Genomic DNA, 21,298 nt, shown 5'->3' on the forward strand with positions numbered 1-21,298 from the left:
ACCAGCAGAAATGAGGAAGAATTGGCTAAGTGTTAAGGTTATATGGATGGAGTTTGTCTTGGTAAGAAGCCATGAGGTGGTGACAAGTGTCACCACCACCACCCTTTCTTTTTTTCTCTTTCTTTCTTGCCTTTCTTAGCCACCAATTTTCGGTCAACATGCTGCCAAGAGAGAAGATATTATGTGCAAAAGTCAACAACTTGTTGGGTAAAAAAAAAAATGGTGGTCAAGCGGTGCGTTCAATCGGTAATGCGCGGGACCCGCCGGTTCGCGCCGTTTTTCTTAAAAACTCACGTACTAGGGTTTTTACCTCCCATTCACTAACCTTATATCATTGCTACTACTCACATATTATTTCTCACTTAAGAGTCACTTTTAATCATCAAATTGATCCTTGGCCAGTACCGAAAATTCATCTGGCGGAAAAATCGCAAAAACCCTAATTTTGCTCAAAACTTGAAACCAAAGCGTAAAACCGTATTTTCTAGGTTTATTTACACTTAGTGTGATATAATGAGGTAGGGGTCTTAATAAATAATAATTTTCGAATAAAAGGCATTTTTGAGGGAAAATGTAGGAAATTTGCGGGTCCTCACAATCTTGCCTTGACACGACAAATATCCAAGCTAAATACTTGATACAATTCAAGAAGAAACTCAAATTCCATCAAGAAACTCCATAAAAAAAGAATAACTTACTTTTTATTAATTCATCTATCAAAAGTTGTCTTACAATGGAGTAGAAGAAGCCTATTTATAGCTAAAACCTAAACTACTAAGACTAATCCAATTTGGACAAGAATTTAGTCACTTATTTCCCTAACTACTTTTAAATGGATCAAATAGCTCACATAGTTGGCCATATTTATTCATAATAATGATTAACTAACCAACTAAATAAGAAAAAATAAGCAAAACAAAAGAAATTAAAAATCCGAAAATCACATAACTGGCGTTCAATCGCCTCCATGACTTCATTTATTCCAATGGAGTTTTGAATGTCATGGATTGGGTTGAAAAGACTCTCAAGCATCTTGGCATGAGTTAGTGATGGTTCTGCTGCAACTATCAAGCCTCTTCGTTGTCAATTAATTCGTCTACATTAGATACATTGTGACAACCCCACTTCCCCCCTAAGGCGAACCAAAGGGTTCGGCGGACCGCCTGCCCAACTCTCGCCAGGACTCAAACGCTCTCCTCAAACAAAATAAGATATAACCTCGAGGAAGTGAAATAACAATTCCCAAACTTGAAACGTATACTTACATTCATTTCAATCTCAACCAAAATATACAGTCCCAGATATAACAAAAGCTTTAAATCCTCAATACATCCAACCCTAACCAAACACTAGCGCGAGAAAATCGAAAAAAAATAAAATTCAAAAGAACTAGTCCAGGCTAGTCTGCACAAATCTCACGCCCTCACTCGCATCCCCTGTAAGGAAAACTGTGACAGCCCCACCTTACCCTAAGGTAAACCAAAGGGTTCGGCGGACCGCCTGCCCAGCTCTCGCCGGGACTCAATCATACCTCAATCAAATCCGAAATAAAACCACAAGATCAAACGAAATAACAATTCAAAACTTAAAGTGAAACTTATATACATTGCTGTCTCAAAAGGGAGTACAAACACTGAATATACAAAGGTTCTCAATCCTTCATACATCCAGCCCGTGCCGAAAGGTAGGGCGAGAACCATTACAAAAATCTGAAACTAGTCTAGGCTAGTCTATACCGAACTCTCGTCCTTGCTCGCCTTCCCCTGTTAAGGAAAACAAAACTAAAGGGATGAGCTAATAACTCAGTGAGGTTCCGAACACATAATCAAACAATAAGTTCAATGTATTAACCATAAATAATCAATAATTCAAGAAACATTTACAATGGAAAGCAGTACTAACATATTCATTAAAAGGATACGTGCTCACAGGGAGTCATTCATTCATTCATTCGTTCATTCTCCTTTCATTCCCTTATTCCTCCAATCATTTGAAATGCATTTTGATAAGTAAAACCCCTCATTTGCATTGACAATCGTTCATTCATTTCATTCACCCCCTCCTGGACGTTGGCCAGGCTCCACCAGACTACAAGGTAATACTTGAGTATACCAAACATTCACCCAGGATTACCAAATCGCCCGACCGAGTCCGCTTCTGGCTCGAGTCAATCGGTAACGAAGGGCAGGGCCCAGTTCAGCCATCAGGCTTACATTCATGCACATATAATCATTCAATCATTGTAAATTTCACATTCATTTAGGTCGAGTGCGATAAAGTACACACTCGCCTAGAAAACTCTTTTTCAGCAATCATTGAAAACATCTAACATGTGACCATTCATTCATAACAAGTCATATAATCAAGAACAAGCCACATAGTCAACGAAATTATAACAAACAAGGAACACTCACCTATTTACGCAAAATAAAATCCAAAGTGTTCTTCCGGGTATTACCCTTAATCACCAAGGGACCCTAATATAATCAAAAGACCACATTATGCTTCAACCATCAAAGATGTAAGTGATTCACAGAAAATTTTAATACGTACTAGTACAAAGTATAAATATGGTTTTGGTAGTGAAAAGAGTACATTGAAACCAAAGGACATAAGTTAAATATTTGTAAAACTTATGCTCACTCGTAAAACTTTAAAATCTCCATGTGAGTCGAAGTGACAAAGAAAATGTAAAATTTCATTTTTCCAAGGGTATAAGTTTCGGCCGAATTTTAACTTATATACCTCGATAAAAGAAGACGTAAATACCCTAGATAGTTCATGTGGTATTCACTCTCAAGCCTTACTCAAGTCGCAAGTATATCGACCTAGTTCTAGAGCGTAAATTTGGGCAGCACGCCCTTTGTATTTACCTATTTTCCAGCCATTTATGGCTTCATTCTTTTCCTCAATCAATCCCAAAGTCACACACAAAATCATCTCATTTCAATAGCCATTCCATAGGCTCCAAGTCATACAAGTACAAAATCAAGCTAGGAACATGTGCGGAAATGAAGGTTGAGTCAAGAAACAAAAGACAGATTTGACGTTATTTTCCGTAACGGACACAACCAAGGCTACGCTTATCGGATTGAGGTACAATTTATACCGTTTCGAAGCTAAGAAAAAGGGCTACAATTTTGACGAAGACCACTTAGTCCAGTTTGTGAGGCCCCAGTCCGATCGTAAGTCGATATTAGGGTTATTTGATATTCGGTATGGAAAATAGGGTTTTATGGCTAGGAAGGAAACCCTAATTCGGTTAAGTTTGAAAATCCTAGTTTACGTATTATTATTATAAGGTTCAAGCTATAATTTATATTCGGTATTCTAGTGTGTGCCTTGACGTAAGTAAATATAGGATTTGTTTTAATTACAAAGGTTTAGTAAGTTTGAATGATTAGCAAACCTCTAGTGTTACAATATTAGAAAGTTTAAGTGGAAAATTATTTATCGCCCGCCTTTTCTACATTTTCTTTATTAGAAAAATTTCCAGGATAATTTTTATGAGTAAATATGGGTTTTAGATGATTTTTCAAGTATCGGTTAGCTTTTGAGAAAATAAGAACGTATATCGGATGTGGGACCCACTAGTGCGGAAAGTTCGGAAAAATTCGGCCAATTAGGTTAAATTCTGGATACTGTGTAAAATTTATCGGGTGCTAAGAGATAAGTAGAGGATGTGAAGTGATTGATGTGAGAGGAAAAAGAAAAGATAAGATTGCATTTAAGGAGTGACAAGTGTCAACCTTTTATTGGATTTGACTTATGGAACACTATTCATGTTTTTGACTTTTGACCCAATTAGTTAAATATCTTAAAAATTACCACAAAATTCACTCTTTCTTACCTCCTTATTGCCGGCCCTCTCTAGCAAGAAGAAAGAAAAAACTCTTCAAAGTTTAACTACTACTTAGCTCAAATCAACCAAAACAAGTGCTTAAGTTAGTTTCCACTCCATAAAAACCTTCTCTTTGGTGTTAGTGAGTGATTTGGTGAAGTTTTCTTGGAGAGCTAAGGTGTCCTACAACTTCCCCTCTCTTGTTTACTAGGTAAGTGATGCTTAAACTTCCTCCTATACTTAATGATGTTTAATTTGTGCCTAATGGGAGCTAAAGTGATGGATTATGTGATTTATTTCTTGGTTTGTGATGAATTGGTGAAGTTTTTATTTTTTTGAGGAATTTTCTGGTTTAATTTGATCATGGTGTTGTGGTTGTTTATGATGGTTGATGATGAGGGGTTATGACTCTAGTAGGTGTGAATTATTGATAAATGCAACCAATTTTGGGTTTGGTTTGAAATGGGAAAAGTTAGGGTTTCATAACCCCCTTTTCTGTCCGGTTTTGGATCATGTGGTTAGAGGCCGAATTGGTCTTTTCTTAAAACATAAAAGTTGTAGGTATTGATGTGTTTGAGGTGCCTGTAAAATTTCAGGTGATTTAGATTAGTGTAGAGTGAGATATGTCGATTTTACTGTTGCTGTTCTGGGTTAATCAGAATGTGCGAACTGTGTTTGAAATGGGTTGTTTTGACTGGTATTTCTTTGGATTTGGATGTTGGTGTCTTCTGATGAAATGTAGCTAGATGTCTTAGCTATCATATGACTTTGGAATTTCTGGATTTGGACTTGTGTAGGCTGAGTTATGATGTTTGTACTAGAATACGGTTTGTGATCCTGTTTTACGATTCTGGTATAGTGTCTTGCATTTTTGACCTTGTTACATTCAAAATTGGACAAAGTTTCCTTCTTCAAAATTGTATCCCCTTAAGTCCTGGATATCCCTGTAAATTTTCAGGTTAAACGGATTAGTATATCCTGAGTTATAACGAAATACTCAGACCTGTTGTGACCGTCAAATTCTGTTACGTTTTTGGAAAGTTTCTGACCGTGATTTTTTTCGATTTTGATAGAGTACGATCTGGGTGTCGACTTCTTCATAAGAAATGTAGATCTTGGCCACAGCTTTGAAACGCTATAAAGTGCGTCAAAATCCGAGTCCCGTAGCTCCAGTTATGATCGAAATAAGAATGCATGTCAGAACTGTTTTTATATCCGGACAGTTTACGACTGGAACTTTGGCTTCACATTTGACTAGGTTACAAGCTGTTTGAGCTTGCGACCAAAACACCAAACTTATAGCCCTATATCAGAGCTTTCTAACACCCTTGGAAATTCATGAATCGGATTTATAAAACCTGAGATATAGCCGAGCAAACAAGGCCTGCCCGTGAAAATGACCATTTTCTGGTCAGATCTGTTTTGGTCCTGATGACCAATTTCCGTTCCGAATTTGGAGTGCCGACCTTCATGAAAGTTGTTCCATTTGGAATGAACCATCTAACTGCCAATTTTCAACTCTTTTGACCATGTGTAGCATGGAAAACAGTTTGCACTCAAAACTGACCATTTGTGTATTGGCCAGATTTCGTAAGTGATTGTGTTTGGTTCATTTGGGACTGAAGCCTCCAGTTTCAATTCTGGATGTCTTCATAACAGTTGTTGTTCATCCTTTAAGCTTCGATATGGCATCTCATACGCCTTAATCCGATATTCGTAGCTCAACTTATGAGTAAACTAGAAACGAGTGTCAAATCTGCCGTTTCCGCTAACGGCCGTTTCCGTTTCCGTCCGTCGTATTGACGTGCGCGCGTGTCGTTTTTGCCGTTTTGCTTGTTTTAGGTACGATAGTAGCCGTTTGCGATATTATGTGACACAATCTTCTATTTCAGACGGTGGTGAGCTGGGCGGAACTGGTGGGGCCCACTACTAGCTGTTCATTTCGATCCGACTTCGTGTTTTTGCTATTTCAGATTCTGAGTAAGTATTCAGGCCAGTTTGGTGTATTTTCTTTGCTATGTGTTTGAGATGTGTGAAAAGGGTACTTAGGCGAGGGTGTACTTTATCGCACTCGACCTAAACCCTAATTTGAATGTATAATTGTACTTGGCATATGTATATGAACCTTTTGGAACCAAAACCCTTGAGCTTGTGGCTCGGGGTGACTTTCGAGTAAAGTTTGTGAAGTTTGCAAAGTTTGTGAGTTCGTGGGCCCGATCTAAGACCTGTATGGACTATTCGAGCCGGTTAGGGCTTGGTCGAAATCAGTCCAACTTAGTCTGAGGTCACCAAGTTTGTAGGTTCATGTTATGAACCAATTTTGTGAATCCGATTCACCGAGAAGGTGACCAAGTTTGTGAACCGAGCTTGCGCCGCAAGTTCAATTTCGTTCGCTCGAGCAAGTTTGTGAGGTGACTGGCCAGTGAGGGTGATAAGGTGCTCGGTGGGTGTACAAGCGGGGTTCTACGGACTATTATTTGCGGTCGACGGAGTGTCGGCAGGAGATCACGTATGGCATATGAATTGGCTTTGGAGCCACCTGTATCCTTATTATGTGATGTTACTTTTCTGCTTTTGCTTTATTCCTACTGTGTAAATGTGGTTACGTGAAATTTACGTTTTACCCTGTTTACTTACTAAGCTTCTAGCTTACCCCGTTTCCTTTGTTTTCCTTAGCAGGGGACGACGCGGGGAACTTTGGGACTCTGCCGTTAGTATAGTTAGGTCTCGTTTGTAATAGTTGGACAGTTAGGATGTTTGTTCTAGTTTTGGTGGTTTGTATAAGGACCTTCCTTAGGGTCTATGTTTTGGTTTTGGTGGCAATTATAAGGATGTAATAGTGTGAGCAGGTACTTTTGAGAATGTAATTATAACTCTTTTGGGATTGTATATAGAAATCTTTTGAATTTTCCGGCGTTTATTGTTTTAAGTTTTGAGTCCTGGCGCGAGCTAGGCAGGCGGCCCGCCGATACCCTCGGGTTCGCCCTTGGGAGAAGTGGGGTCGTCACAGTTGGTATCAGAGCCATATGCCGACGGTTGGGACTCTACGTCCTTTTACTGGAAAAGCCCCGAGCCTCTCGTTCGTGAAGAGTCACGAAGCGAAACTCTCCGTAGGGGATGCCCGCGTGCGGGTGGCAAGCTGATAGGTACCTTGTGATGTGACCCTGAGAACTGTCACAGTTGGTATCAGAGCGCCTAGGTTAGAGGACTTGGGCAATTGTGGGACATACGTGATAGGTTTATTAGGATGACTTAGGATTATGTGATTCTCTTTAAGTTGAATGATATATTTTAAGCTGAAATGTCGGTCAACTAACGAATTAATGTTTGTAGGTATGGATCTGGGCAGTTCTAGCGGCGTGGGACCGGGACCGAGACCTCCGAGTGGGAGGGGCCCGGATGACCGGATTCTGCGTAAGCGGGCCATCCGCTATCGGAGGAGGCTTGGGGAGCCCTATACTTTGTATTCTCCCTTCGGCCAGGTGTCGCGCCGACCCTGTGCGTGCTGGTATACCTATAGCTATCCTGACGAGGTTGTCTTAGCGTTGGATGACGAGCGTTATCACCTAGACCAGACGGTCGAGACTTTGCGGGCGCAGCTGGAGGAGGCTAGAGAGTTTAGCCGCTGGCAGGCGGTGCGCGTTAGAGACCTGGAGCGGGATCTCCGAGACACACACCAGCACCTCTTCGCTATGAAGAGGCAGCTCAGGGAGAGGGCCCGGAGTATCACGTTTGATTGTGGGGTCTTACTAGATCTGGCCACGGAGGCACCCCCACGAGCTACCGGGACAGAGCAGATAGGTGAGATTGGTACGTTAGGTTCCGTAGGGAACCGGGGCCCTAGGGGAGGCGTTTAGGGTCGCTTTTGTATTTTGATTAGCTGGCAGATTACTTTTGTTAGAACTGGCCTGGCTAATTTCTTTTGTTATCTGGTTGGTTGACTAGATTTTTGGAGCCGGAGTGCTCGTGTGTATATTGGGTTTTGACCCGACTGGAGGTCGGGTAATTTGCATATCTTTTGGTGTGACTTTGTAAGTAAATGTATATATGCGAGTATTATCTTTTGTACCTATCCTTTGCGTGCCTTTCGTGTATCTGTTTTGTGTTTTTGTTTTGTTTCTAGTTTGAATACTAAGCACACGTTATGCTTGGATCCATAGACTTTTGGCATTTAAATGGCCTCCGGTACTCGAGGTAGAGGTAGAGGGCGAAGGTACGCTATGATCAACGAATTAATTTCGAGGACGAAATTGTCCTAAGTGGGGGAGATTGTGAGGCCCCAGTCCGATCGTAAGTCGATATTAGGGTTATTTGATATTCGGTATGGAAAATAGGGTTTTATGGCTAGGAAGGAAACCCTAATTCGGTTAAGTTTGAAAATCCTAGTTTACGTATTATTATTATAAGGTTCAAGCTATAATTTATATTCGGTATTCTAGTTTGTGCCTTGACGTAAGTAAATACAGGATTTGTTTTAATTACAAAGGTTTAGTAAGTTTGAATGATTAGCAAACCTCTAGTGTTACAATATTAGAAAGTTTAAGTGGAAGATTATTTATCGCCCACCTTTTCTACATTTTCTTTATTAGAAAAATTTCCAGGATAATTTTTATGAGTAAATATGGGTTTTAGATGATTTTTCAAGTATCGGTTAGCTTTTGAGAAAATAAGAACGTATATCGGATGTGGGACCCACTGGTGCGGAAAGTTCGGAAAAATTCGGCCAATTAGGTTAAATTCTGGATACTGTGTAAAATTTATCGGGTGCTAAGAGATAAGTAGAGGATGTGAAGTGATTGATGTGAGAGGAAAAAGAAAAGATAAGATTGCATTTAAGGAGTGACAAGTGGCAACCTTTTATTGGATTTGACTTATGGAACACTATTCATGTTTTTGACTTTTGACCCAATTAGTTAAATATCTTAAAAATTACCACAAAATTCACTCTTTCTTACCTCCTTATGGCCGACCCTCTCTAGCAAGAAGAAAGAAAAAACTCTTCAAAGTTTAGCTACTACTTAGCTCAAATCAACCAAAACAAGTGCTTAAGTTAGTTTCCACTCCATAAAAACCTTCTCTTGGGTGTTAGTGAGTGATTTGGTGAAGTTTTCTTGGAGAGCTAAGGTGTCCTACAACTTCCCCTCTCTTGTTTACTAGGTAAGTGATGCTTAAACTTCCTCCTATACTTAATGATGTTTAATTTGTGCCTAATGGGAGCTAAAGTGATGGATTATGTGATTTATTTCTTGGTTTGTGATGAATTGGTGAAGTTTTTATTTTTTTGAGAAATTTTCTGGTTTAATTTGATCATGGTGTTGTGGTTGTTTATGATGGTTTATGATGAGGGGTTATGACTCTAGTAGGTGTGAATTATTGATAAATGCAACCAATTTTGGGTTTGGTTTGAAATGGGAAAAGTTAGGGTTTCATAACCCCCTTTTCTGTCCGGTTTTGGATCATGTGGTTAGAGGCTGAATTGGTCTTTGCTTAAAACATAAAAGTTGTAGGTATTGATGTGTTTGAGGTGCCTGTAAAATTTCAGGTCATTTAGATTAGTGTAGAGTGAGATATGTCGATTTTACTGTTGCTGTTCTGGGTTAATCAGAATGTGCGAACTGTGTTTGAAATGGGTTGTTTTGACTGGTATTTCTTTGGATTTGGATGTTGGTGTCTTATGATGAAATGTAGCTGGATGTCTTAGCTATCATATGCCTTTGGAATTTCTGGATTTGGACTTGTGTAGGCTGAGTTATGATGTTTGTACTAGAATACGGTTTGTGATCCTGTTTTGCGATTCTGGTATAGTGTCTTGCATTTTTGACCTTGTTACATTCAAAATTGGACAAAGTTTCCTTCTTCAACATTGTAGCCCCTTAATTCCTGGATATCCCTGTAAATTTTCAGGTTAAATGGATTAGTATATCCTGAGTTATAACGAAATACTCAGACCTGTTGTGACCGTCAAATTCTGTTACGTTTTTGGAAAGTTTCTGACCGTGATTTTTTTCGATTTTGATAGAGTATGATCTGGGTGTCGACTTCTTCATAAGAAATGTAGATCTTGGCCACAGCTTTGAAACGCTATAAAGTACGTCAAAATCCGAGTCCCGTAGCTCCAGTTATGATCGAAATAAGAATGCATGTCAGAACTGTTTTTATATCCGGACAGTTTACGACTGGAACTTTGGCTTCACATTTGACTAGGTTACAAGCTGTTTAGGCTTGTGACCAAAACACCAAACTTATAGCCCTATATCAGAGATTTCTAACACCCTTGGAAATTCATGAATCGAATTTATAAAACCTGAGATATAGCCGAGCAAACAAGGCCTGCCCGTGAAAATGACCATTTTCTGGTCAGATCTGTTTTGGTCCTGATGACCAATTTCCGTTCCGAATTTGGAGTGTCGACCTTCATGAAAGTTGTTCCATTTGGAATGAACCATCTAACTGCCAATTTTCAGCTCTTTTGACCATGTGTAGCATGGAAAACAGTTTGCACTCAAAACTGACCATTTGTGTATTGGCCAGATTTCGTAAGTGATTGTGTTTGGTTCATTTGGGACTGAAGCCTCCAGTTTCAGTTCTGGATGTCTTCATAACAGTTGTTGTTCATCCTTTAAGCTTCGATATGGCATCTCATACGCCTTAATCCGATATTCGTAGCTCAACTTATGAGTAAACTAGAAACGAGTGTCAAATCTGCCGTTTCCGCTAACGGCCGTTTCCGTTTCCGTCCGTCGTATTGACGTGCGCGCGTGTCGTTTTTGCCGTTTTGCTTGTTTTAGGTACGATAGTAGCCGTTTGCGATATTATGTGACACAATCTTCTATTTCAGACGGTGGTGAGCTGGGCGGAACTGGTGGGGCCCACTACTAGCTGTTCATTTCGATCCGACTTCGTGTTTTTGCTATTTCAGATTCTGAGTAAGTATTCAGGCCAGTTTGGTGTATTTTCTTTGCTATGTGTTTGAGATGTGTGAAAAGGGTACTTAGGCGAGGGTGTACTTTATCGCACTCGACCTAAACCCTAATTTGAATGTATAATTGTACTTGGCATATGTATATGAACCTTTTGGAACCAAAACCCTTGAGCTTGTGGCTCGGGGTGACTTTCGAGTAAAGTTTGTGAAGTTTGCAAAGTTTGTGAGTTCGTGGGCCCGATCTAAGACCTGTATGGACTATTCGAGCCGGTTAGGGCTTGGTCGAAATCAGTCCAACTTAGTCTGAGGTCACCAAGTTTGTAGGTTCATGTTATGAACCAATTTTGTGAATCCGATTCACCGAGAAGGTGACCAAGTTTGTGAACCGAGCTTGCGCCGCAAGTTCAATTTCGTTCGCTCGAGCAAGTTTGTGAGGTGACTGGCCAGTGAGGGTGATAAGGTGCTCGGTGGGTGTACAAGCGGGGTTCTACGGACTATTATTTGCGGTCGACGGAGTGTCGGCAGGAGATCACGTATGGCATATGAATTGGCTTTGGAGCCACCTGTATCCTTATTATGTGATGTTACTTTTCTGCTTTTGCTTTATTCCTACTGTGTAAATGTGGTTACGTGAAATTTACGTTTTACCCTGTTTACTTACTAAGCTTCTAGCTTACCCCGTTTCCTTTGTTTTCCTTAGCAGGGGACGACGCGGGGAACTTTGGGACTCTGCCGTTAGTATAGTTAGGTCTCGTTTGTAATAGTTGGACAGTTAGGATGTTTGTTCTAGTTTTGGTGGTTTGTATAAGGACCTTCCTTAGGGTCTATGTTTTGGTTTTGGTGGCAATTATAAGGATGTAATAGTGTGAGCAGGTACTTTTGAGAATGTAATTATAACTCTTTTGGGATTGTATATAGAAATCTTTTGAATTTTCCGGCGTTTATTGTTTTAAGTTTTGAGTCCTGGCGCGAGCTAGGCAGGCGGCCCGCCGATACCCTCGGGTTCGCCCTTGGGAGAAGTGGGGTCGTCACACAGTTTCTAGTGTATCCAAGTTATATTCCCAATTTACAGAACCGGATTCCTACCAACAGGCTAGTTCACTGCACTACATTCAAATGGCCATAACTCAACCTACCAAAGTCCGATTAAGGCGTTCTCAGGGGCGTTGGAAATCTAAGACATAGTAATACAACTTTCATGTTTTGGCTAAATGTTAGTTCAGTACGTATCAAGGTGAAAAGATACGATCAGATTGGTGAAATATTCAAAACTAATCACTGGATTCACCTAGGGCAGTCAGGGTATTTCGGTCTTTTCACAGGCTACGTTACTCCAATTAAGCTGAAATTTTACAGGCAACTATAAAATATCATTCTCTACAACTTTTATGTTTTATGTTAAGCCTAATTTGGCCTCTAACATGGTGAACTAGAACCAGGCAGAACAGGGTGCATACTAACTTCAATTCTGGAAATTTGCTACAATCAAGGTATAAGTCACATTTCTAGCTTAAAACCATCACTACCACCTCATATACAAGCTTATATACATCATATACCATCCACACAATAAGTATGATAAGTGACTCATTCAAACCCTAACTCAAATTCATCACCCCCCAACCATCCAAAATCACTTGATATAAGCATTACAAGCACCCTTGAACCACAAATAAGCAAACAACAAATCTAGTATTAAAAGTAAAAAGAGATTTCTTGGCAAGATACCTTAAAACCACAAGAAGATAGTGGTTTAGTCTTTCCTCCTCCAAAACAACTCCACCAAAACCATCAAGCTTCCTAGTTGACCACTTGTATGGAGTAGATTCAAGTTTGGTTGGCTAGATCACAAGATTTGAGCAAGTTTGGAAGCTAAAATTGAAGAGCTCTTCCTTTTGTTTTCTCCTCAAGAGCAGCCGGCCAAGACAAGGAAATATGAGAGAAAATTGGTCAAAAATTGGTTTTAGTAAAGGTGATGAATAGTAAGTCAAAAGCCATCCTCCAACCGGTTTGCGACACATGGCACCTTGAATGTTTTAAACTTATCTTTTCACTCCCAATGATTCTTGTATCTAGCTAACCTCTAATCATTTCCTAGCACCTTGTAAAATAATAACACTTAGCACAAAAATCACTTAGTCACCAAAATTATATCGCACTAGCGGGTCCCACGTCTATAACGCACTTCAAATTAACGTACACTAACTCATATGATTTGAAAACTGTACTTATTTATAAAAATGCATAGAAAATTTAATATTGCCAAGGAAAGTATAAAATGGAGGAAAAAAATAAAATAATACTGAGAAAATGTGAAAATTTTTGGGTTCTCACAAAAACAAAACTAACGGAATGAGCTAAAAGCCCAGTGAGGTTCCATACACATAGCCAAGTAATTAAACAAGGACATTAATCATGTAATAACAAGTAATCTAGAAAACGTTTACAATATAAAGCAATGATAACACACTCATTAAAAGGATACATGCTCACGTGGAGCCCTTCGTTCATTCCTTCCACCAATCATTTCCTTATTCCTTCAGTCATTAAAAATTATATTTGTAAGTGAAAATCCCCCCATTATTCTTGCCATTCATTCATTCATTTCATTTTCCCCCTACTGGACATTGGCCAGTCTCCACCAGACTTCGTGGTCATACTCGAGTATACCAAACATTAACCCAGGGTCACCAATCGCTCGACCGAGTCCGCTTCTAGCTCGAGTCGACCGGCAACAAAAGGCAAGGGTCCAGTTCAGCCAAAAGGCTTACATTCATGTACAAGTAGTATTTAAACATTTAATCATTGTAAATTTCACATTCATTTAGGTCGAGTGCGATAAAATAAACACTCGCCTAGCAAAATTCATTTTTAAAAATCATTGAAAACATTTAACATTTAATCCAACATTCACAAATAGTCACATAGTCACAACAATCCACATAGTCATTGGAAACATAACGTACAAAGAACACTCACCTATTTAAGCAAAATAATGTCCAAAGTTTCTTTCCGGATAATACCCTCAATCACCAAGGAACCCTAATAATAACCATGAGAAAATATTACAGTTACCATCCAAAGTTTAGGTGAACCAAAGAAAATTCGAATAACTACTAGTACAAAGTATAAGTATAGTTTTAGAAGTGAAAAGAGTACATTTAAACCAAAGGCCATGAGTAAAATATTTGTAAAACTTATGCTCGCTCGTAAAACTTTGAAATCTCCATTTGAATCGAAGAAACAAAGAAAACGTATTTCTATTAGTCGTAAATTTCATTTTTCCAAGGGTACAAGTTTCGACCAGATTCTAACTTATATACCTCTAATAAAGAAGATTTGAATACCTTAGATGATTCAAGTTAGTTTCATCCTCAACCCTTACTCAAGTCGCGAGTACATCTACCTAGCCCTCGAGTGCAAATTTGGGCAGCACGCCCTTTGTATTTACCTATTTTCCAGCCATTTATGGCTTCATTATTTTCCTCAATCAACCCCCGAAATCACCCACAAATAATCTCATTACAATAGCCGTTCAATAGGCTAAAAGTCATTCCATTCCAAAACCAAGTTAGAAAAGTGACCGGAAATAAGGTTTAAGGTAAAGAACAAAATGACAGGTTTGACGTCTCTTAGCGTATCGGTCACAACTGAAGCTACGCTGATACGATTGGAGTACAATTTATACCGTTTCGAAACTAAGACAAAGGGCTACAACTTTCATGAATACAACTCAGCCTGGTTCATAGTTTATCTAGGTCGAATTTACAGATTACAGAATCAGAATTTCACTGTTAGGCTGGATAACAGCACTGGGTTCAAATGACAATAACTCAGGCTACACAAGTCCGATTGAGACGTTTTCAGATGCGTTGGAAAGCTAAAACATAAAACTACAACTTTCATGTTTTGGTCAACTGCTGATTTAATACGGATCAAGGTAAAAAATGAAGCCAAAATGATGAAATGTCAAAACTTTCCGCAAAACTCTACCTATGGCAGTCAAGGGTATTTTTGGTATTTCATTGATACAGTACTCGGATTGAGTTGAAATTTTACAGACAGCTATAAAACATCATTTCCTACAACTTTCATGTTTTATGCTAAGCCCAATTCAGCCTTTATCATGGCCAAATGAAACTGGTCAGAATAGGGCAGAATTCTCTACTAAAGCTGAAATTTAACACCCAAGCTGAAAATTCCTTTAGGCAAATTAAACTAACATCAAAACACTAGATTTTTCACATATCAAAGCTAATAAATCATGGCCAACCATTAATCATCACATGAGGGCAGAAAATTCTCTAAGAAAACTGAAAATTCCTCAATCATTACTTCAAATCACAATATTTCTCATAAAACTACATATTTCTTATTTCTAAACCACTAATATGCCATTACTAGATGTAAAGAAGGATTTTCTTGACAATATACCTTATGACCACAAGGAAAAATGGTTGCTTAGACCTTCCTCCTCCAAAATAACTCCACCAAAACCTTTAAACCTCCTTAGTGAACACTTGTATGGTGTAGTTTCCAATTTGGTTGGCTAAAACTCAAGATTTGAGCAAATTTGGAAGCTAGAAAAGAAAGTTTCTCTTCTTGTTTTTCTCCTCAAAACAGCCGGCCAAGAAGCAAGAAAAATAAAGGAATTTTTGGTCAAATTTTGGTTTAGTAAAGGTGAGAAAGTCTTGGTCAAGTCCAACATCCAATCGGTTCGCGACACGTGGCACCTTGAATGTTTTAAGCTTATCTTCCTTCTCCCAATGGTTAATCTATCTAACTAACCTCTAATCATCTCCTAGAACCGTATAAAATAATAACATTTAGCACAAAAATCACTTAGTCACCAAAATTTTATCGCACTAGCGGGTCCCACGTCTATAATGCACTTCAAATTTAACGTACACTAACTTATACTAGTGTCGCGCCCCATTTTTTACAAGAAAAATAAATAGTTTGAAAAGTGAATTTTTGATTTACAAAGAAAATGAAGAAAAAAAATATGGGTCTAAATGGGACTTGAAAATGCGACGATTTGACCCAAAATAATAGTTTAAAAAGGGTTTTTTTGAACAAAAATCGGAGTCGCCACTTGGTATTGAGTTAAGGTGTACCAAGTCACCTAAAATGAGTTTTCAAAGGAAAAAAGTAGAAAAACCCCTTTTAAACGACTCCTAGTCCACGAAAATCAAAGGAAAGGTTCGGGAGTCACATTTGACGAAGGGGAAGGCAAGGATAAAAATCCAAGGCACCCCTTCGACGTAGCCAAGGCTAGTTGCGTAATTTAGTCAAGGATTCTCTTATTTTTAACCAAAGAATTTATCACATTTGGATGCACTATATGAATGCAAAACCTAGACCTATGGGGACATCGGGGGGCAAAATTTCTCTTCAAAGCTTGAGTGGTGCCAATCACATTAATAGTGATGCCCAATAATGACCCTTTGGAGAGATCACGAATAATGCTAATGACGTAAAATGAGTGGAATGAATGTATGCAATGTGAAAATTTGAGTTTGTGTGAAGTGGAAAAGTAATATATAAAAAACAATGGTGTGCAAATGGATGTGCAAAGTGAGGTAAGTAAAGTGATAGTATGAAGTGCATGTGTGCACGTGATAGCATATAAAGTGCTAGTGGTAGAGTGAGAATGTGTAAGATAAGCGTCATGTGCAATATGAAATGCATGAGCCCTAGAGGAATGCAAGCAAGATGGGTATGGGGGCCCCTAAATCGTGACTTGATTTACCTTTTGGTTAGAAGGGAAAACTAGCGTGCTAAGGCTATGTGTAGCCATACTCGCTCATCCCCCTTACCAAAAGAGTGACTCCCTAACCTATACAAGCAAATGAGCAAATCTAAATGAAAATGTAATCCTAAATATGTAAGGGAAAAGGAGTAAAGGGTCATGCAAAAATGCAAAGCTAAAAGGAAAGAATGAATGAAGATGTAATGAAGGCATGCAAGTATGTGCTTGCGCGTGGACGGCCCTAATGGATCTAGCATTGGACTAGCCCTTCACTAACGCTTTTTCACAAGCATTGGACTTGCGAGAATTCGAGGGGGAAGACCATGACTAGCATTGGACTAGCCACGGTGACGTACATTCATCTATATAAGCAAATATAAATAAAAGCAAGTAGACATGCGAGGCACGTATTTTCACATAACACATAGCACATAAGCATGCTTATCTAGATGCCAAAACCTAGGGAAAGCGATTAAACACATAGCACCTAAGCATGCAAAACACATAAGGCAATTAAGACAAATAAAACCCTAACTATTACATTCGGGGGGAGAAACCTACTACAATCTAAGAGGGAAGGAATTAAATGAAATGATATAATAGCCTAACTATTACAATTGTGGCATTCAAGTGCCTTTCAAATGATCAAAAATTGAACTAAATTAAAATACTAAATTAAAACAAATAAAGCGAATAAATAAATAAATAAAATGAAAGCATTCAAATAGCATGCAATTGAGCACATAAAGTCACATAAGGCACATAAGGTCAAATAAAGTCAAGAATAAAGGATAGAGTGTACCTCCCTTGAGTTGGAGTTCCAATGAAACAGAATCACTTATTTGCCCTCCAAAATACAAAGAAAAGGTCAAGGCACCACTTTAATTAACAAATAATCATGAAATTGAAGCATTTAAATCATGTAAACACCCTACATTCAAGAAATTAAAGCAAGCGAGGACTTGATTGCAAGAATTAACAAAGCTTTGGGGGTTCAATTACAGTTATCACAAAGATTCAAGGTCACAAATAAAGAAAAATAAAGTTGAGGGACCTATTTACAATTAAACTAGGGACCCAATTGAAAGAAATGGAAAGTTTCTAGGGCCACTGTATAGTTAAGGAAAAATCCAGGGACTGACTCGCAAATGCATTTTTTTGGTTTCTTAATGGATCAGGCCACTTGGGTCATTTCTTATTTGTTGGGGCCAAAAGTCACTTGGCCCAATCGAAACCCAAGCAAAACTGATGGGCTAGCCTAATTGTTTTTGCCAATTAAACCCAATTTTAAACCCCAAATAAAGCCCAAGCAAAAGTATTAGATACCAGTCTCCTAAGCCCAAATCAAAATCCAGAAAAATAAGTCATTAATCCACTTGTCAAACCCAAACAATAAGTCCAAACCAAACCTAATTTTATTTAATAAAACCCCACAAAATAAAAAAAACCCAACTAAAACTTGCTAACCTCTGATTATGCATCAAGTCGCAGCATTAATCTATCCAGAAATCACATACAATATGCAAACAGAGGATTAAGCTTAAGAGGGGGAAATTAGTTTGATTTTTCCAGATTTCTTGGCCACAATGAAATGAGAAAGAAAATGAGGGATTAAAGCAGAAATTTATGCTTCATGCCTCGCAGAAGCTTTCTTTTTTGATGCAAATGAGAAGGAAAAGTTTCTGCAACTTTTGATGCTTCATCAATTCAGCAAAATTACACGGCAAAATTCGTAACTTCTCAGTGAAAGTCATCTTCAGGCTCCCCAAAACAAAACACTTACATGAATCTCCTCGCATGCCATTTCATGTCATGAATTTAAATCCAAACACCAAGCAAACGAGAAGCAGAACAGAGTGCCAGAACAAACGGATGCCCAAACAAAACCATTCGAAACAATTATTTTGACAAGCATGAAACAGTCGAACGTATGCAAATCAGAAATTAATCCATCCTTCAGGCCGAACTTTCGATGGAACATTTCGTCGAAAAACAAACGGCCATTAAAATTTCACCAATTTCTCGCTCAATTGACATAAAACAGCCCCCAAAATTTCGTCAAATGCAAAGAAAAATCATTCCAATCAACCCATAAAACATACTCGGTCAAAAATTGTGGGTAATCCACACAAACAATTGCAGAAATCATCCTCTGCTTTGAGCTTTAACAATATGAATTTTGAGCAAAAAAATGAAATTCGAAGAAAGGATCACTTACCATACGCGTTTCCTCGGCGAGGCTTTGCTGATGGCGGTGGCAAGGGACGGGAAGCTGGCAGTGGGAGCAAAGTTGGCGACGATGGTGGATTTCGGTGGCGGCAGTGGCGGCTCCGGTCGTGGCTTCTTCCTCAGACTACCCCTTCTCCTCTTGCTCAACGCCTTTGTCTTCCTCCTCTGTTTCTGTTTTTCAACCGACCCCGAAGCTTTCTCAAACTCCCTTGAACCGTAGCTCTCTTTCTTTTCTTCGGCCGAAGCCCTCACCTCTCTGTTTCTTTCCACCTGCTCTCTCTCCCTTTCCCTGTTTCCTTCCTCTGCCTCGTTTTCTTTTTTTTTCTTTTCTTGTCAGCCGAAGCCCTCTGTTCTAGTTTCCTCCCTCTTGCTTTCTCTCGGCTTTCTTTCTCTTCCCCAACCGGCTCCCTTTTGCCTCACGAAGCTCTCCTCTTCCGCTCAACCGAGAGCCTCCCCCTCTATTTTCCTTAGCTTTTCTCTACCCAGCAGCTACCGGCCGCAGCTACCTCCTCTCCATCTGGCCGCCCCTCCTTTCCTTTCCTTCACAATCTCCCTTGCTTTTTTTCATCCGCTGTTCTTTTTGTTCCAGTCGCTGCCCTCCTCTCTGTTTTCAGCCTTTTTATCTTTTGTTGCTTTATCCCCGTAGCCCTTCCTTCCTCTGTTTTTTTTTTCCTCCTCGCCGAAGCCCCCCCTATTTTCCCCCTTTTTGTTTCTGCTCTTCTTTTTTCCGTTCCTCCTGCTGAAGCTTCCTCCCCTTGGCTTGCGGCTCCTTTCATTTTAAAGGCACCCAAAGAAACTAAACCTAAGATGAAAGGCCAAGATCTCATCCTCCAAATAGTTCCATGTATCTTTTAATTGACTTTTCTTTTTGCAGCATGACTTGACCTCTTTTTTTCTCTTTTTTTTTTCAATTTTATGCTAAAATGTCTAAAAATGAGATTAGTAAAACAAAAATAACAAAAATAAAAATATCGATAAAGTTTAAAAATTAAAAAAATTAAATTAAATTAAAAAAATTAAAGCCAAATTTTGGTGTCTACAACTAGGAAAATGATTTGAAATTGTACTTACTTATAAAAATGCATAGAAACTTTAATATTTTAAAGGCAAATAAAAAAATATAGGCAAAAATAAAATAATGCCTAGAAAATGTGAAAATTTTCGGGTTCTCACATATATTCATTGGGCAAATAGATTCAGTTGTAAGTTTTTTTTCCTCAATCTCTTAGTTTGTGCTTTTATTCCCTTTTTGGGAATACCTTGGTGCCATCCTAGATCACCAAAAGGAAACATTAGTGGGTATTGAAATAGATTATAACATCTGTAATAATATTGAATATTCTTTGAGTCCCACTATGAGTGTCCACTCTAATGTTTCACATTCCTGTCTAACCATTGTTTTCACCTTCAACCCACAAAGCTGCTACTTGTGAAGTTGTAGGTTTATTGTAGACTCTTTGGTCTAGACCACGAATGGTCTTTAAGACGATGTGATGATTATCAAGGTTAGGCACTCCACTTATAGTTCTAAAAAATTTAGCATCAGGATTGTTTTCCAATAAGCACATCAGTTTCCTAACTAAAGTTTTTGATAATCTCGAGCAAGACAATATTCGATTGGCTAACTCAATTTCAGGATCACAGAAATATAATTGAAGGTTTTCGCCATGATCATTGGTTGAATTTAAGTCGTTTAGAAAATGATAACTTACCCTTGAATTCTAAATGTATAAACTCCTTTATTTCTTCTGCAGAGTTTTTTGTCATATTTAACACCAAAAGAAGTGAAGCTAAAGTGGTTGTTGTAAGTTCTAATCATAGCTCTAAAGATTTTTGCTTCTTCTGAGGATGAAGTTAAGAGCTCTTTTAGAATATCGGGGAATTTATTTTGAGAGAGGACTACTTCACCGTTGGAACAGCAGAAATTTATTGTCTCAAAATAGAATTTTGTTGCTCCAAAATGTTGACATTGTGGCTCTAACGGGAACCTATTAGGGCAATTAGGTATGAAGCTTAACAATTATCTTCTAGTTGGATGGATTTTACCTATAACGTGATTTGCATTCATTGATTAGTATTACTCAAATGTTGCAATTTTTTGTATGGTAAAAATTGAATAGAAGTGAGTATAAAGCTGAATGGTTATTATTGGAGAAAACGTTTTCTTGCATGAAATCATTTATAGAAGAACGTAGAAATAGACATATATTAGATAGAGCATTAATTACCTTTTCGTATTAGTGATTGTACGTCAGGTTGTAATGCAAGATTGGCAGCAGTTGTGCAACTCTGAACCCTTTCCAATCTGATGGTTGGTATATGTTGCATTTTAGCTCTAACATGTGTGCATAATTTCTTAGATTTCTACTTTATGTATGCTTGTCTTCTATAATTTTTTCTCTCCAAGTGTGCTTCTTGAAGATAATATGGAGGAAGATGAGAAGGTATAGCAGAAAAAGGTAGTAAGGAAGAAGGTGGTTGAGAAGTGGAAACGTTTTGTGTTTCACTTATATCATGAGGTCGCATGACCGTTAGATTATAGTTTTCATTAAAG

General features: G+C 38.6%; 1 long non-coding RNA gene across 1 annotated transcript; it reads right to left on the bottom strand.

Moving 5' to 3' along the window:
- Positions 1-1,571: 1,571 nt before the first annotated feature.
- On the bottom strand, positions 1,572-19,425 carry LOC140021337 (uncharacterized). Its single transcript, XR_011825139.1, has 3 exons — positions 17,318-19,425; positions 13,743-13,805; positions 1,572-1,763 (listed from the first exon to the last, which is right to left on the bottom strand). It is a non-coding gene; the product is annotated as an uncharacterized lncRNA (long non-coding RNA).
- Between the last annotated feature and the right edge of the window lie 1,873 nt (positions 19,426-21,298).

Source organism: Coffea arabica, chromosome 1e (genome assembly GCF_036785885.1).
Source record: "Coffea arabica cultivar ET-39 chromosome 1e, Coffea Arabica ET-39 HiFi, whole genome shotgun sequence".
Taxonomy (NCBI): Eukaryota; Viridiplantae; Streptophyta; class Magnoliopsida; order Gentianales; family Rubiaceae; genus Coffea; species Coffea arabica.